The sequence below is a fragment of the Mixophyes fleayi genome, chromosome 2, assembly GCF_038048845.1.
Source record: "Mixophyes fleayi isolate aMixFle1 chromosome 2, aMixFle1.hap1, whole genome shotgun sequence".
Lineage (NCBI taxonomy): Eukaryota > Metazoa > Chordata > Amphibia > Anura > Limnodynastidae > Mixophyes > Mixophyes fleayi.
The window spans coordinates 239,895,446-239,915,417 of record NC_134403.1 but is presented as its reverse complement, the minus strand read 5'-3'; the positions used below and the strand labels follow the sequence as shown (position 1 = coordinate 239,915,417).

Below are 19,972 nucleotides of genomic sequence, written 5' to 3'. Positions count from 1 at the left end.
GCCATGGCTGTGTGACAGGACATTCCTACCCTCATGCATACAGAAGTAAAAGAACACATTGTGGAACTGACATGTGATCAGTTTCCCTTTGACTATTACATGGATGACTGATCAGCAACAGGTAAGTGAGGATGGAGATTATATTAATATAATTGATGTGAAGCTAATGTTGAGGAGGTTAGGCATGATGATTGGGCATTAATTATGAGGGTGAGGGGGATACTGATCATAATGGGGTACTTTTGGTGAGGCTGACAGAGATAATTATGAGGTGGTTAATGGATATGATCGAAATAAATGAATTACGGAGTTTATAATTGTGGGCATGATGGAGTTAATGATTATAAAGGGGTTAATGATGTTGAAGTTGTTGTTATGATGAGGCAAAAGGATTTATTGGTTATGAGGAGGGGTTAATTAATTAATTATTTATGAGGTGGATAATGTGGGTGTTGCTGATTATAAAGGGATTAATTGATTAATGATGGGGAGGTTGATGAAGATTTTATGATGATGATGCTGATAGATTTAGTGATTTTGAGTAGGCTAGTGACTGAGGATTAGGGAATCTGTTGATTAGGATATTAATTATTATTGTGAGGGGTTAGTTATTTATGAAGGGTTATTTACGAGGATTTGGAAGTTATTTATGATGGACTAAAATCTATCATTTGGAATCCTCCCTCTAGAAATCCTGGCACAGCTGCATCAAACATCGGTGCATCTGGACACCAGTGCCAGCCAGGTGGAGGTCAATTCCATAGTGCTTTACAATTTGGAACAAACACAGTAATAAGACAAGAATGGGTATTACAGACAAACTGAGAGGTGAAAGGGCCCTGTTCATAAGCTCAGAGCCGTAACTTAGAATTCTATCGCCTTGGGCGAGAAAGACAAATGCCGCCCCCCAAGCCCTCAATTTTAACCAAATTAACCTAAAATATTCCTAAATTGCGCCCCCCTTCAGCATTGCGCCCTGGGCGGTTGCCCCTGTCGCACAGCCCTAGTTACGGCCCTGCATAAGCTTACAATCTACAGGACAATGGGAGTTTGATACATAAGTTCAAGTGCTACATACTGATTATTGTCCAGCCAGATTGCAAAGGTAAACATGCTTAGTGGGCCATTTAATACAGTCCAGCTTGCCTGAAAAGGTGGGTTTTCAGAGAATGCTTAAAGGTTTGAAGACTATAGGAAAGTCTGATTGTGTGTGGGAAGGAATTCCACAAAGTGGGTGCAGCCTGAAAAAAGTCCTGTAACTGGGAAAGGGTTCAGGTAATAAGTTTGGATAAAAAGATGAAACTCTTGTGCAGAAAGGATGTGTCAAGTTGGGAGATATTTTGAGATAAGTGAAGATATTTATGTTGGTGCATTTTTGTTGATGGCCTTGTATGTTGTAAGTAGAAGTATTCTATAATACATTCTGTAGAAAACAGGCAACCAATGTAGACACTGACAGAATGGAGCAGCAGTAGAAGAACAACTTGCAAGGAAAATCAATCTGGCTACTGAGTGCAGAATATATTGGAGGGGTGAGAGTCTGGTTTGTGGAAGACCAGTAAGAATTGTGTTGAATGAAGAGTGCATGAATTAAAGTTTTTGCAGTGTCTTGTGTGAGATATGTGTGTATTTTAGAAATGTTTCTTAGATGTATGTCACAGGATTTACATATAGATTGGATATAGGAAACAATACATAGTTCTGAATCAAGCATCACGCCTAGGCAGCGAGCTTGTGGGGTAGATTTCATTGTCATGTTGTTAACAGAAATACAAATTTCAGATGAGTGACATCTTTTGGCTGGTGGAAATATCATTGGTTCTGTTTTTGAGAGATTGAGTTTGAGGTGGCAAGAGGACATACAAGATGAAATGGCAGAAACACATTCAATAATGATCTTAACTTGAGAAACTTTTTATTTCAGTCTCCTGGACAAAACCATGTTACAATGCAAGGGGTGCAAATTAGTATTCTGTTTTGCACATAAGTTAAATACTGCCTGTTTTTTCATGTAGCACACAAATACTTGATAGCTTATTTGTACACTGAAATTTAAAGTTGATTTTTGTGTGCTACATGAAAAAACAGGCAGTATTTAACTTATGTGCAAAACAGAATATGGGGCTGTAAAATTTACATACCATAAATTCAGAAGTCAAGGTGCAGAGAACTTAAAGAGATATACAATTATCTTATGTTAAAACCATGGACACTTAAGGAAAATTAAATTAAAACAAAATTGGCAGTTGACTTTTGGCCTTCTGTGTCACTGGTCCTTCTGCAGCTACATATCTAGTTAACTTTGTTGGTATTTTAAATGTCTTTATACTGGTATGCTCATATATTCTGTATTTTATTGTAATGATGATCATGCATTGTTTGCTCCTCTTCTCTTTCTATTTTAAATGGGTATTATTTACCACAATATAGTATTTTCCCTTTCTATTCCTGGTTTGTTTTTATTGAGGTTTTCCTTTTATTATTACCATTTTTATTACCATTTATTTATATAGAGCCACTAATTCCGCAGCACTGTACAGAGAACTCCCTTCACATCAGTCCCTGCCCCATTGGAGCTTACAGTCTAAACTCTCTAACATACAGACAGACAGACAGACAGAAAAGGACAGCCACACACAGACAGCCACACACAGACTAGGGTCAATTTTGTTACCAGCTATTTAACCTACCAGTATGTTTTTGGAGTGTGGGAGGAAACCAGAGCACCCGGAGGAAACCCACGCAAGCACAGGGAGAACATACAAACTCCTCACAGATAAGGCCATGGTTGGGAATTGAACTCAAGACCCCAGTGCTGTAAGGCAGAAAAGCTTCCTTTTATATCTGTTCTATAGTTGAGTATTGTTTTGTAATTAATCATGGTCCAAGTAAGCTGGTTAATTGTCTAGAGTTAATTGGCTACTTGATTGATGTATTGTTTATTATGTTTTTGATAAAGCATAGTATTTACTTTCAATTGAATATTTGCTTAAAGTGCTCATTATGATTGTTTTTACATTTTGCAATACTTTGCACATGGTTTGCATGGTGATATGGCTTAAGCTGGGTACACACTACACTGTTTTCGTCCAATAATCAGCTGAAACAGCCGACATACGACCGTCGGGTCAGTGTATACAGTTACACGATGGTCGAAAGTCTGCCCAAATGGACGATTGTCGCCTCATTTGGTTGGTCGTACCGTTTAATATTTTCGTTCCAATCTCGTTTCTGCTGTGTAGTGCGTATAGACTTCCGACAGATCCACAGATCCACGACAATCCTCCGATACTTCCTCGACCTGGGGGGCGTGTGTATGTAAATTTTTATGTCAATCACAGTCCCACGTGGTGTGTAATCCGCACATCACTGTGTTTTGTATCGATGTGTATTGCACCTGTCTGGCTGTAGACTGTTACACATGTAGAAAGCACGTGGGTTATTACCCTTTGGATGTATGTTGGCAATCATTTCTCATTTAACCTTTATAAAGTTTCAAAACTATGAAAGTTATGAAAGTTATAACGCCATAATAACCTTTATTACATAATGAATATGCCCCAATATGTCTGAAATACTCTAAAAAAAAACACACAGTGTTAACGCAAAACTTTTATTGCTGGTAAAAACAATAGCAATGTTCAACTTTTCTACAATATGAAAAGTGAAAAAAAAGTAGTATTATAGTGAAATGGTGGTACTGGTTTGTGGCACAACAGTTGCAAACAGCATTTACATATCATCGAAAGTATTATCAAGGATTTTGATTTTTCTCTTAATGTTCGCAATATTGTCATTTTTTTCAAATGATCGTAGAGCTCGGCGACATTTTTTCTCTCTTCCGAACTTTCGTCTGATATGACGATGGTATCTATGAAGCAAGAAAATACAAAGGTTTTACCATTTCGCTTCTATCTCTGTACTAAAGTTAATACAAGTTTTATTCCAACACCTGACATGTGCTCACCTTGCACACTGCTCGAGATCACTTTGTGTTGTGGTCCCTCGGGCACATTTATTTTTTCTTGTTTTATCATAGGTGTAATTACATCAGTGGTATCTACAGTGGCCTTGTCACCGTTAATTCCTGCTTCTGACAAAACAATAATCATACGTTTGCATTGGTTCATGTGACAGTAGAATGAAATACATAAAGTCCTTCAAACAGGTACATTACACGACTACACGTGCTACTCACTTTTTTTTATGTTTTTACGGATTCGCTCCAGTCTCCTTGCTTCTTTATTTTTAGGGTCCGACCACCTCTTTTGGACTTGGAATTTATTTCTTTTTTTTCCAAGTTTTTCCTTCAGTAATCGCAGTAATTTTTGCATTATCAATTCCTTTCTATTATTCACTTTTCTGTACTTTCGCTTTTGACAGTTGTAGTCGTACTGGTCCAGTACTTTTACCATCATCTCCATCTCTCTAGGGCTCATTGACTTTGCTCTTTTACCTGCAGTAAATTCTTCTTGAGCATCTCCATCCCCCTCTGTAACTTTTCCTACATTTGTTGGCCCTTCCGGCACAATTTGTGCCTGCGTCTCCGTCTCCATTGCTTCCACCCCCCCTAACACCTTCTTTTTATTCTCCATCTTCTCACGTTCCTCGGCGCCAGACAGGCTACTCTATAATTTTTATACACTCTGACATGGGCGTTTGTTTAGAGAATGGAGCATTGTGGGTGAAGACTATTCGTGTATAATAACTAAGGGTGTGCACCGGGCACTTTTGGTGTTTTGGGTTTTGGGTTCTGATTAGCTTGAGGTTTTGGGTTCTGATTTGTTTTGCCAAAACACCTCACGAAAGGTTTTGGCTCTGATTTTGGGTTTTGGGTTCTGATTTTTTTTAAAAAAAGCATAAAAAGTGCTAAAATCCATATTTTTTTTTTTTTTTTCATTCCTACACTATTATTAACCTCACTAACACTTATTTCCACTAATTTCCAGTCTATTCTGAACAACTCACACCTCACAATATTGTTTTTAGTCCAAAAGGTTGCACCGAGGTAGCTGGATGTCTAAGCAAAGCGACACAAGTCGGCGGCACAAACACGTGGCCCATCGTAGGTGGCTGTGTAGGCTTGAATGGCCTTTTTCTGCTCCTCCATCCTCTGCAGCATATAGAGGGTGGAGTTCAAGCGTGTCACTACCTTTTGTTTTTGTTGATGGCAGGGCATGTTCATGCTTTTTTGATGTAGCAGGAACAGTGAACGTAGTTTAATATCTGATACAAAGATTTCTGGAATGCGTAGTGGAGTGGCCCCGGTACCCAATTTGGTATCAGGGCCACAATACCTCCTTCAACTTGTCTAAATTCCACTGTACAGATGGCGGACACCGGATGCACGTCTAACACCAACATAGCTGTTAAGGCCGCAGTTATCCGCTTTGCAATAGGGTGACTACTATCGTACTTTGTGGTCATGGCAAACAACTGTTGGACGGTCAACTGTTTGGTGAAAGACGTAGTGTTCTTGCGACTTCCCCTCTGGGAAGATGACCGACTACCAGCAGCAACAGCAGCAGCGGCAGTAGTAGGCGTACCGCTGCAGGATTCCTCGGATGAATCCCGTATTGAAGAGGACTCAGTCTGGCTGGTGACATGGCCTGCAGAACTAAATCTGATCGAGATCGTGGAGGAAGTTGACGAGGAGGGTGTTGGTGGTGTGTATACAACAGGACCAAGGGATTTAGGTGTCCCTGGACTGCTGACGGTCCTAGCCACAGGTCCTGAACTAAACACTGAATTATGAAGGTTCTTCAGGTGACGTATAACGGAGGATGTCCCTAGGTGGCCAAGATCCTTACCCCTGCTTATTTGAACTTTACATAAGCTACATATGGCCATACATTTGTTGTCCGGATTGGAATAAAAATAACTCCAGACAGAAGAGGTGGATTTTCTGGTCTTCTGACCAGGCATGACAATGGGCTTTTTCATCCCATGGACAACAACTGTTTCCCCCCCTGGTGGCTCATTTATGATAACCACATCAGCATCCTCCTAGTCAAGTTCCTCCTCAGCGCCAGCTACATAAATATCCTCCTCCCGGTGTACAACATTCACACCTTCATTAGCCAAATCTGTAACTGGACTGTGGGTGATCCTTCCAGCATATGCAGAGGGCGTGCTGCAAATGGTGGAAGGAGCCACCTCTTCCCGTACAGTGATGGGAAGGTCAGGCTTCGCAACCACCAACGCCCTTGGACTCGCCTTGGGGATTTGTGATGACATCTCTCTAGAAGGCAGAGTTGTTTGCTGTGATGTTGATGACAGCTTAAGTCTCTTAAATTTTTTAGAGGGGTGGGGAGGAGGTGGGCTTAGATCCTTGGGTGAAGCTGAACCACTAGTCATGAACACGGGCCAGGGCCTAAGCCGTTCCTTGCCACTCCGTGTCGTAAATGGCATATTGGCAAGTTTACGTTTCTCCTCTGATGATTTGAATTTTCTTTTTGTACTAATTGTAGTGAACTTTGGCTTTTTGGATTTTACATGCCCTCTACTAGGAGATTGGGCATCGCCCTTGGCAGACGACGTTGATGGCATTTCATCGTCTATGTCATGACTAGTTGCAGCAGCTTCAGCATTAGGAGGAAGTGGGTCTTGATCTTTCCCTACTTTATCCTCCAAATTTTTGTTCTCCATTATATGCAGGACAAGAGAACGTACCCCTAAACCACACACACTTTGGGACTGCTGAAACAGTGAACATAGTAATATAGATTGCAGTTCCTATTTTTTTGGACTGCAGAAACAGTGAATGTAGTAATATTGATTGCAGTTCCTATCTTTTGGAACTGCAGAAACAGTGAACGTATAAATATAGATTGCAGTTCCTATTTTTTGGACTGCAGAAACAGTGAACGTAGTAATATTGATTGCAGTTCCTATTTTTTGGGACTGCAGAAATAGTGAACGTATAAATATAGATTGCAGTTCCTATTTTTTGGACTGCAGAAACAGTGAACGTATAAATATAGATTGCAGTTCCTATTTTTTGGGACTGCAGAAACAGTGAATGTAGTAATATAGATTGCAGTTCCTATTTTTTGGAAATGCAGAAACAGTGAACGTAGTAATATAGATTGCAGTTCCTATTTTTTGGACTGCAGAAACAGTGAACGTAGTAATATAGATTGCACTTCCTATTTTTTGGACTGCTCTAAACAGTGAACGTAGTAATATAGATTGCAGTTCCTATTTCTTGGAAATGCAGAAACAGTGAACGTAGTAATATAGATTGCAGTTCCTATTTTTGGGACTGCAGGAATATATTGCTCTAGAATATTTTTTATACTTTTTAAAAAAAAATTAATATATTTTTTTTTTAAATTTTTAGAAGATTTTATTATAATTATAAAATTACTATGGACTTAGCCCAAAAAAACTCAGGAGAAAAGCACCACTGGACTCAGCAGGACAGACACTGGCCAAAGCACCACTGGAATCAGCAGGACAGAGCACTGGACAAAGTACTACTGGACTCAGCAGGACAGAGCACTGGACAAAGGACCACTTGACTATAGTAAATTAGTATAATAACAGAGCACAGGATATCAACCTCCCTTCGACAGTGATTGCAGGGAGAATGAAGATGGCGACCGCGAGCGGGGCATTTATGACATCCGAGTCTCGCAAGATCCGATGCGAGACTTGAATGTCATAGCTTTGTTTTGGATTCGTTTGGCGTCCGGAAGTACCCGAACAGTGCTCGGATCCCATCGGATCCGCACTGTTCGGGTGGGCTCGGATTTCGGTAATCCGAGCCCGCTCATCCTTAATAATAACCTCGTGTATCAGTGTTTTTTTTCTATAACTGTAACCCGTTCATGACCATTACATACGAAGGGATTTTACGATTCTTCGGAGCTGTACATTCGTTCACATATACGGTAAGTTCTTTCTGATTGATACATACATGTGTACTTGCATTGTTGAAATTTACAGCACGGATGGGACTTATGTTTCTTTTTATTATACCCAAACAGATAATCATAATGACATATGAAAGAAATGCTGACCTAATGAAGGATTTTATTGAGACCTACAGGGCTCACCCATGTTTGTGGAAAGCCAAATCCAAGGAGTATTCTAACAGAATGATGCGAAACATTGCGATGCAAGAGCTTGTAAAAGCATGTTTGCCATATCACCCTGGAGCAACTGTTGAATGGGCAAAAAGCAAGATCCAGAACCTTAGGACTGTGTATAAAAAATAATTAAATAAAGTTGAAGCATCCAAAAAATCAGGAGCTGCAGCTGAAGACGTGTATGTGCCAAAGCTATGGTACTTTGATATGTTACACTTTGTGAAGGACCAAGAAACACCACGTACGTCCATTAGCAGCATGCCCACAGACAGCAGTTCATCCCCAGAGGTAGAGCAAGCATATGATATACCTGCAAGCGGCACAGTAAGTACAGTACAGTATGATGTTGTAATGTAACAGATTTATTAATGTTCAAACAATCAACAACACAATAACAATGCATAACATGTTTATAAATAGTCATATACAATCATTTTGCCATGGCACGGCACCATCACCGTTGAAATACGAAAGGTAGGCCTCACAATTTAATTTGCCACTGAACAACTGTTTTTACAGTGGCCACACTCTAATGATGTTAAGCCCACTACCTCCATGTCCTCGCCATTACCTTCCACATTGACCTGAGTGGTACGGCCACTATTGCTTTTACGCCGCAGAAAGTTATGCAGAACACAACAGGCCATCACAACTTTGTCGATTTTGTCCAAACGCAGGTTGATTGTCGACTGAAAAACTCTGAACCTGTTGCTTAGAATCCCAAAGGCATTTTCAATGACATGCCGAGCACGTGACAGTCTGTAATTAAATATACGCCTTTCATGGGTCATATTTCTTTGCAGGTACGGTTTTAATACATTCCCATGCAATGCAAAGGCGTCATCTGCCACAAACACAAAGTTTAATCCATATTTAGTGCTGCTCCGCAATGGAAGGTTTAGGGCATTCATTTTTAGTTTGTTATGGAAGGCAGTATGCTCCAATGCACCACCATCTGAGACTCTTCCATTTTTCCCAATGTCCACAAATAGGAATTCATAGTTCGCATCCACAATGGCCATTAAAATAATGCTGAAAAACCCTTTGTAGTTGTAGTAGAAAGATCCACTGTTTGATGGTGGCATGAATCGGACATGTTTGCCATCAATAGCACCACCGCAATTTGTGAAATTCCATAGTCTCTCAAAGTCTTCTGCTATCACTTTCCAGTCTGCTTCGCTCAATGGGAACTGAAACATAAAGATGTGTACATAGTTTACATTTGAACATCCATGCAATTACATCCCCTCATTCGTTTGCTCTTTTTCAGCCTGCACTACTGTCTGATGGGCTCCTGCTGGAAGTTAAAGACCCGGATGCTACAACAATTTATCCCACTCCACGTGAAAGCCAGCTAACTGCAGACAGGCAAGATGCGACCCAAGGTGATACACCAGCAAAAATAAATCAGAAGCGAAAGAGACGCAGAATACATGAAATAGCAGAAAGTGATGCACTAGCAGAAAGGATGCTTGATTGCGCTAACAGCCTGCTAATACCAAGAAAGGAACAGGTCATATTTGAGTTACTCGCATCAACATTAGCTAGCAAAATGAGAAGTAGTAGCAAGCGCATACAAACTGAAATGGAGCGGCTGCTGTGCAACGTCATGTGTAGGGTTTCCACTGAAGATTTGTGGCCGGACACATGTCTTTCCTCAACTAACCATAGACACCAACAAGCATACACATTTCAGACCATGGGTGGACAAAGCAGCATGTCTCAACCTTGTATGAGATCCATGCCATTACCATCAGTAAGGATGCCACATTACGTAGGGGACACACCTGGTATGGACACAAGCGAAATTTTGCACTACCAACATTTATAAACTGTTGCGCTGGTCCTAACAATTTATGATTTGCACATTCCAAGTTAAATGTATTTTTACAACGTTAAATATATTAATATGTAAAACAATATTTTTACAATAAATACTGTTGCTTTTCACAAACCTTCATATACTGGTCCCTGAGAACTTCAATGATAGCATCACAGGTGTCAGGTATTATCATGCCAAGCGCTTGAGGGGAAATAGCCGTGCTGTATTTCAGATCTGCCAGTGTTCTCCCTGTTGCCAAAAAACGTAGGGTTGCCACCAGTCTTTTCTCTGGCGGTATGGGTCTCCTTAAATGGGTGTTCTCCCTCTGGATGAGAGGGGTTACAAGTTGGAGCAGTTCCTGAAAAGTTGAATCATTCATACGAAGAAAATTCTTGAAATATCTGGGTTGTTGTCCCGTATCTCCTGTACCAGGGGCATATGAGAGAACGTGTCTCTCCTCTTGAACCACTCTTTGCTCCAACAAGATCTATTCTTTCTCCTTCTTTCTCTTTGGTTCCGTACCAGCAGTCTTTTTGCCACAGTAAGCATGAGAAGTGCAGCTGCTTGTTCTTGTTTTGTAGCCATTGTACGTTTACAAATGGGAATGAATGAAGGGACAGTGTAGCCTTCTGTTTTTAAGCTGTTTTGGGAGTTAACTATAGTGCAGAGTCTGCCCCTTTATGCTAATGTCTTTGGTATCTCGTACATTTCCTCGCAAATGTCGCTGCAGTGTGTACAAAATTAAAATCATTGCTCATGACAACATGGCTGTAAAAAGTCACTAAAGGGACGTCCGCTCTTCCCTTTATCGTTCTAAACAAGGCTAGTGTGTATGCAGTCCATGGACCGAGCGATCGGACCATCGATCGCATGTAAAATCGCTCTGCATAAAAAGTTGGTCGAAATTTCTGTAGTGTGTTCCCAGCTTTAGTAATGTTTTTGTTGTGCAGTTCACAGCAGGATACTCAAACTCAATCTTTCAAAAACTGAATTAATAATATTCCCACCCAAGAACAGAAGCTTCCTGCCTGACATTTCTATTTCTGTCGATAACATGACCATAAATCCTACCTCGCAAGCTCGTTACCTAGGTGTAATTCTTGATTCACAACTGTCGTTTATTCCCCACATCAACTCTATATCTAAATCATGTTACATACACCTAAAGAACATTTCCAGAATACGCACATATCTGACACAAGACACCGCAAAAACATTAATTCATGCACTCATCATCTCCCGCATCGACTATTGCAATTCCCTCCTTACTGGTCTTCCCAAAGTCAGACTTGAACCCCTACAATCTATTTTGCACGCAGCGGCTAGACTGATTTTCCTTACAAACCGTTATTCCTCTGCTGAGCCACTCTGTCAGTCTTTACATTGGCTGCCTGTATTTCAACAAATCCAATATAAAATTCTTCTACTAACATACAAGGCCATCAACAAAATTGCACCGACATACATTTCCTCCCTTGTCTCAAAATATCTCCCTACTCGACACCTCCGTTCTGCACAAGATCTACATCTCTCCTCCACTCTCATCACATCCTCCCATTCTCGGTTACAGGATTTTTTCCGGGCTGCACCTACTTTGTGGAATTCCCTCCCACGCACAGTAAGACTTTCCTCTAGTCTTCAAACCTTCAAGCGTTCACTGAAAACCCACCTCTTCAGACAAGGTTATGATATTCCTTAACCATCATCTTAATTTCCCTAGATTACCCTATTACCATCCTCTACACTGCTAACGCAAGACAACAACCTTCTGACCAACATTGCAACACACACAGCCAACTCAGTACTTTTACCTTTGCAGTCTGGCTGGTCCATTGTGCAATATGATGTAGCACATGCTCTTGTGTTTCTAACTCCCATTGTCCTATAGATTGTAAGCTTTCAAGCAGGGTTCTCTTACCTCTCTGTCTGTATGTATTATACCACTTTCATACTGCCGCCCCGGCAATATCCCGGGTTGTTAACCCGGGATATTGCCGGGGCACAGGGCAGTATAGATAAGAAGATTCCTGGGTCGGGCGGGTTCATACTGCACCTGCCCGACCCGGGTTTTAGAAAAAAAAAAGTGTAAAAAAATGTTTTAATTAAAAAAAAATACATAACAAATGTTTACTTAACTTATTTTCAGCCAGCGGTGTCTCCGGTGCGTTGCCGGCTGTCAGGGGGACCTCTGGGTACTAAAATGACGTCATTTCTAGACCATTAGAAATGACGTAATTTTAGTACCCAGAGGTCCCCCTGACAGCCGGCAATGCACCAGAGACACCGCTGGCTGAAAATAAGTTAAGTAAACATTTGTTATGTATTTTTTATTAATTAAAATCTTTTTTTTTTATTTCCCCATTTTTTTTTTTTTACAGTATGAATGGTGAGACCCGGGAATTACACGGGTTGCACCATTCATACTGCAGGCGAGCGGGGTCCAACCCGGGAATTAGCCCTCGCAAAATCCCGGGTCTAAGTCCCGGGATTTTAGACCCGGGATTTTGTGGTTGGACTATTCATTCTGCACCAAAACCCGGGTTTTTCAGTGTGCCTCTGCAAAAACCCGGGTTTTTGGTGCAGTATGAATGGGGTATTACCCAGTATTGTATTATTAATGTTTGTTCCCAATTGTAAAGCGCTACGGAATTTGCTGGCGCTATATAAATAAATGTTGATGATGATGATGAAGGATATCTGTGTTCCAGGTGCCTATGCAATGCTTGAATGCCACAGTGGCAGCTTTAATGTTACTCGCTCTATTTTTGAGATCATAACGATAACTGTGCTGTTCGCTCACTAGCTTTCTTTTATTCTAATACTCAGGATTGCTTTCTGTTCTATCTGTGCTAAGTACTTCCCTCATGGCATCTTCACATAGAAGCATTTTCAGTATGAACTACTATAACTGTTAATTACTGTTTATCAGCTTGATTTAAACTCGAGTCTACTAGGCATTTAAAAGTTGGCTAGCTTCTTTCATTCTCTCCAAATGTCTACAGAATAATATTACATTAATGTTATAAACTGGGCCCATGTTCTGTTAGAATTCTCAGCTGTAAGTTCAGGTGCATTGTAAATCGGGGCAGATAGACACATTTGGGATATAATTACTCTCTGCATTCAGTGTACATGGGATAAATATAACCTCATGACATGTATAGAATACAGCTAAAGATCAATAATGACCATAGTACAGCAAGTAGAAGGACAAAATAAAGCATCATGTAACACACTGAACTTACTTTGCCAATAAAAATTCCCTCCAAGTAATCAGTTATATGTAACTATAATATGTAACACTTAGGAGTATATTTACTAAACTGCAGGTTTGAAAAAGTGGAGATGTTGCCTATAGCAACCAATCAGATTCTAGATATAATTTTGTAGCATGTACTAAATAAATGACAGATAGAATCTGATTGGTTGCTATAGGCAACATCTCCATTTTTTCAAACCCGCAGTTTAGTAAATATACCCCTTAATTTGCTTTGGGATAATCTCAGTCTATTGTAACTGTCTAAAGAGCAAGCACTCTACTAAAATAAAGCTGAAGAGAGAAACAAATACACCTGAACAACCAGAGGAGTGATATCTTCTGTATGAAATATGGATATCTATTAGGTAATGGAACTCAGTGGCATAGAAACATGCAGCTTAAAGATCATATGTCAGTCATGGGGAGTTGAGTTAATGTAAGAGAAGCAAGTTTCATGTATTATCATAGTTTTAATATAGAGATGTGTACATATACATCTGTTTCTAAATTTTCTCAAGTTAAGATTTGGACATCCAAAAACCCCAAAATCCAATGCAAAAGTTCTGGAGATACTTCTAGCCCACATCACTAAGGCCTTTCTGCAAGAACCAATGACTTTGTAGCCAATAATGTTTTTGTGGAAATACCAACTTAGATAGACTTGAAACTCGTGTATTGCAAGTTTCCCAGATCTCAGTTTAAAAATAATAAAACATGACATCACATAGAGGTTCAGTTCTCTGTTCATTACACATTCTTCGTTCAGCATTTCAGTGAACATCTCAAAGCACATCCTCCAAGCTCCAATGGGAATATGTAAGTACGGTAATAACTTTATACAATTTTGCTGTTCTTTTTACTGAGCAGTGACCAGGGACATAGGAAAGAAGATTTTCATGGGGAGACAAAAGGTCAATGACTACTTAGAGCTCCTTTTTCTAGAGTTTGGTATCTCGTTTTGCGACAGTTGTAACAGTGACTGTAGATATACAAAGACTCCCTATGTTCATTTTTGTCAGTGTTTCAGGGGTTGGTCAACCCCAGTTTCAATGTTTATTTTACTATAAAATATCCTTATACATTATTAAATAAATATTATTATTAATATTAATTTCCAATTAGTACAATAGCTGTTAGAAATTCAATAGTTAATCTTAAAAATGTACATTTTTTCACAGTCATTAACCTACTTTTTATTCAGATTTTTTTGACAGCCTAATCTCATTTGATTGGGAGTATTTATAAATCTATAGTCACTGCCTCACTGGTTATGGTATGTGCTATAAATTCAAATTGCTATATCTCATGTTTGTTACTGAATGTACCGCACAAAATTCAGGGTAAAAGTAAAGTGAATAGTTGTACATCATCAATACAGGTTATTTATTAAATGTTTATGAAAGGAAGACTTACAGTTTTTTAAATAAACAAATCAATCAATCTGTATTAAATCTATACTAAGGCTATCTATATTAAACAAACATTTGGTAGTTATACTAAACTAAAATGTTTCACAAATTTAGAACAGATACCATGACTTCAGAAAGTAGCATGAAGGCTTCTGTGTTGAAGTATATGGGGGTGCAAAACACAGTCTTTGCCCACCCAGCAGAAATCATGGGGGGTGGGGGCAATTCCTCCCCCCCTCCCCACTCTGGTTCCTACACCCCTGGCAGTGACATCGCACACAAGAGCCTCTCTCTTTTACTGTAAATACCACATAGATATACTGCAATCTCTGTGACTTTGTACTATTGCCAGAGAGGATACCACACAGTACAAAACATTCAAATTAAACAGGCATGAGCGTTGCAGAACTTGTTAAAAAGACCACACAAAAAATGCATCCTAGAACACATAGATGTAGCTCCCTAACAAGCATAACCCTGGAAAGGTAGAGGTGTGTAAGATTTGCTGTATTGCTGAGCAGTGTTTGAAACACTAAAATTACATATGATTTAAAAGTCAGCAGTATTGTAACTCTTTGCAAGAGCAATTGATAATTGTTACAATGCAGCAATAAACTGAAAAAATTAAACATTGATTTCTTACTGAAAATATTTGAAACATTTTTAGATTACAAAATCAATAAAAATTAAGCTATTTATATTGTAATTTGCTGTCGATAAGTGTACTATTTTAACATTATCCTCAACTATGCATTTGCTAATAACCTTCTGTTAATTGGCATGTCTCCCACAATTTACAGATAGAGCCCAGTCTTTAAAGCACATTGCATTGCATTCACTGCTCACTCACATTGTTGCTTTGTGCGCCTAGATTATATTTTCAGTCACAAAACAAACATAACTGTTATGTGAATCACACATGGACACTTGCCTTTAAATACGTTGATACTGCAGTTTTTTTGTACTATTCTTCAACTCCAAGTAGTGTACTACAATTTCTTCTTGAGTAAATCCAACAATGACATTATGTCCAGGTGACCATCATCACAGATAGGAAGATCACTTTGGTGTCCTCATGAATAGGCAACTTCTAATTACCCAGGAACAAGATCTAGCTTTTACAGCTATTGATAGGATATAGGAAAACAGATGGAAGGCTAGTCTGGAGAGAGGTTCACAATGAAAGAAGTCATTAAAAAATAACATTGAAGAGCACAATTAGAATCTGACCTCATTGTGACAGGTTGTAGTTTAATTAATTGTACAGCCCTTCACAGCTTGACTCCAGGATAACAGGTGTCCTAGGTGTAACAATGAAGCCCTAATCAATATTCAGTGATCTTCCATTTAAATATTGATGTTTACAATTTGTTGATCACAAAAGCACACTGGGGTTCCCAAGACTAAACAAGCAGTCAATGATTACACATATTTTGTAATTTTTGGTGCAATATCTAAAATAAAAAACACATAAAGGAGCAGATATAAACCTGAATATAAAATATGACAATGTGCTAAGAAGTAAATCATTCTCAAATAAATGATGAACTTAACAGAATCAAATAAACAGTAAGTAATAATGTATGAGCAAAAAATACAAACTCATATGAAGCTAAAGATCCTAGATGTTATACATTAAGAGAGCTCGTTTGACTCTATAAAGTAACATCTGAAGCCACATAATAAAAAAAATCTGAGTTTTATGAATCAACAAAACAGGAACCCATATGGTGTGTTCTTTATGAAGATCATAAAAGCAGGGACATAACTATGGTCATAGTATCCCTTCTGCCTTACAATTCAGATTTAAAAATGTATTATTTTCAGAAGCAGGATCTTAAAATTGACATTGCTACTTTATGCTGCTGAGGCATTCTGCTCCTTCCACTATCAAATTCTTACTGTGACTACCTGGATCCGATCCCACTTCCAATAGCTAGACAGGACACAGCCTCAAACAAGATCAACACACTCAGGTCCTGAAATATGTGATGTTGTAAGGATTCCTATGATCTGATTGCATCAGGTTGTGGCTTCTCACAGAATCATCTGTGGATCTTTTAAAACATGTCAGTCAGTAATAAATACACAGATGCTCAGACTATAATATATGGAAAATATGTACTATTAGCTGTCCCTGAAAACTGGACTATGACATATGGTCTTTGCTTGGCACGCTAGCTTTTTTTTAGCAGTCACTGCACAGCATGCACATTTTTTACTAGGAAAAAAATAACAGAGATGCATAGGAAAACTTTCTAAAATGTTTATGAGCATTTTTAATCAGCAGAAATATGCTCATTCTAAAATGCAGATGGAACATCAGTTGTATGCGCTCTGCTAACTACCAGTGTGCTAACAAAAATGTACATCTGCATTTTTCTTTTTTCCAAGTCTTTTTTTATTGAAATCAAACACAACAAATAATAAAATAAACCAGAAATATATATGACAGTCAAATTGTGCATGATATGAAGACAAGAATTGTGTTCAGTAGCATGATTAACACAGAGTATTAATTTACACTTTCGCTATCCCCAAACTCCTGTGGCAGGGAGTAGAATGTAGAGCAAGGGACCACATGAAATCACCAGCCTATCACCACAAGCCCCCCAAACCCCAGCAAAAAATTACTAATCAAGAATAGGAGGATCATCAGACACATTAAGTAACTCGTACCATATCGTATGTTGCAAGCAGGCCCATGTTTAATTTTTAGCATCAGTTGGTAATGTGTTAATGTAACTTTCCCACATATCAATAAATCTCCCAAGCAACCGTTCTTTGTCCATTAATGTCTTCACCCAATCCATATGAATAATGAAAGCAAGTTTCTCCTTGAAGAATTATAAGGGAGGGGCCGTGTGTTGCAACCATAAGTGAGGAATAGACATGTGCATAGCTGTGTTAATTGGGAGTAATAATCGTTTACCATCTCTGTTTATTTTCTGAGCAGCCGGAAATGTTTCCAGTATGGTCCATTGTGGTGTGAAGGGAACGAAATTTATCAAGATCTCCTCCGCATATCATATCACTTGGAACCAAAAGATTCTGACCAAAAGACAATCCCACAGACAATGAAATAAGTCTGCATCAGTGGCCTGACAGTGATAAAAATTACTAGACTGCAGAAGACCCATCCAGTAGCTACCAGATATTATCATAAGCTTACAGAACTAGTAGCAGAGGTCATCACCTATAGCAGCCACCTTTCCTGTAAAGCTGGACATGCTCAAAGGTACTCAGGTGCCCCCAGGTCTTAAACTTTACGTAGTGCAAGTTTATAAGTAATGCCGCAGCGTGGAAATAGGAGGTGATGACAGCAGGTAATGTGGTCAGGAACAAGCCAGGGCTCAATGGCAGGAGAAATCAGCAAAGATGGATTCAGACAAAACAACAGAAAACAAGGGTATCTGAGTCACAAGCAAAGGTCAGGGTCACAAGCAAAAAATCAGAAGTCCAGGAACATAAGCCAATGGTCATACACGGAAAACAATCCAGGAACAAGTACAGCAAGAGAGGAGGCAGGAAAGCAGCCAGGAACTGATGCTATAACCATCAGGGAGGCTAAGCCCTCCCTGCCTTAAATACATATAATGCCCAATCAGAATTGAGGAGGATAATTCAGCCACCTGACACTGCAATACAAAAATGAATTAAGGCTGCATCTGTGCTGTCCTGGCTGTTGCCATAACATCCGGGACTAAGCATGAAGGAACGCGGTGACCCACAGCTCATAAAATTACCCCCCCTTGAGGAGGGGTCGAGGCACCCCGACATCCAGTTTTACCAGGAAATTTTTTAAAGAACTCTTTAATAAGCTTGTCAGCATGGAAGTGTCTCTGCGGAACCCAAGATCGTTCTTCCGGGCCGTAGCCTTTCCAGTATACAAGGAAATGAATCTGCCCCTGAAATTTCTTGGAATCCAAAATCTTCTCCACAACGAACTCAATGCATCCATCTACATTGTCTAGCTGCAGTCTGTGTGGGCTGTAAAAATTAAACTTATTAGAAGAGACAACAGGTTTCAATAGATAACAATAGAATGTGTTTGGAAATTTTAAAGATGTAGGCAATTTAAGTCTGAAAGCCATGGTATTGATCCTTGATAATAGTAGATGGTCCAATGAACCTGGGATCTAGTTTCCTACAAGGCTGCTGGAGCTTGGTGTTCCGGGTGGAGAGCCAAACTGTATCACCAACTCTACGATGACAATATGACAAAGACTTGGATCTGAAGGAGGTACGATGCAAAACGGAGTGGACTTTCTTCCAGATAACTCTGGGCCATAAGGCAGTAGAAGAAGCTCCTGGAAACATTAGGAGATGTTATAGAGGAGAGAGAATTCGCCCTGGGATGGAAACCAAGGTTGCAGAAAAATGGAGATATGCGGGTTGAGGAATGACAAGAATTGTTATAGGCAAATTCATCCCACGGGAGAAGAGAGGACCAGTTATCATGAAATTTGGAAAAATATACAAGCAAAGGAATTGTTCCAGGGACTGATTAGTTCTCTCTGTCTGGCCGTTGGATTGCGGATGGTAAGCGGATGGATATTATAACCTTCATTCTTAGCAGGCTGCAGAAAGATCTCCAAGAGTGGGCAACAAATTGGGAACCTCGGTCAGAGACGATGTCCTTAAGAAGACCATGTAAACGAAAAATATGTTGAACGAACAACGAGGCCAGAATTCCTGCATCAGGTAGTTTAGTTAACGGTACAAAGTAAGCCATCATACTGAAGCGAACCACAACCACCCATATGGTATTGTGACCAGATGACCATGGTAGATCAACAATTAAATCCATTGAAAGATGTGTCCAGGGTTTAGCTGGAGTAGACAAGGGCATCAACTGACCCGAAGGGCGGCTTCTGGAGGATTTGCTTCTGGCGCATTCTTCACAGGAAAGGACATATCTTCGAACATCAGAAGACAAGGTGGGCCACCAAACCTTAAGTAAGAGGATTTTGTTGGTCTTAGATATTCCTGGATGCCCAGCATATTTGTTTTCATGGCATTCAGCGACTACCGATTTCCTAAGATGAAATGGAATGAATAGCTTGTCGGTAGGGGTCTCAGCAGGGGCAGTTCTTTGAAATTGACAAAGCATAATTCCAAGTCTTGGGTCAAACCAGCATGAAACAAGGAGGACAGAATGATGGGCCGAGGATCTGGAGGGGGAGCATGACAGGACATAAAGCTCCGAGAGAGTGCATAGGCCTTAAGGTTCTTAGATCCTGGTTGAAAAGTAATTAAGAACTTGAAACAAGTAAGAGAGGGCTTGCCTAGAATTCAAGGTCTTGGCGGCCTGAATGTACTGAAGATTTTTATGATCCGTGAAGATGGTGTCGCCACTCTTCAAGAGCCCATTTGATGGCTATTAATT

At 39.7% G+C, this 19,972-nt stretch overlaps 1 long non-coding RNA gene across 1 annotated transcript; it reads left to right on the top strand.

Annotated features, from left to right (window-relative positions):
- The first annotated feature begins 7,797 nt into the window (after positions 1-7,797).
- Positions 7,798-9,573, top strand: LOC142140331 (uncharacterized). Its single transcript, XR_012688412.1, has 3 exons — positions 7,798-7,895; positions 7,992-8,417; positions 9,364-9,573. It is a non-coding gene; the product is annotated as an uncharacterized LOC142140331 (long non-coding RNA).
- The last annotated feature ends 10,399 nt before the right edge of the window (positions 9,574-19,972 follow it).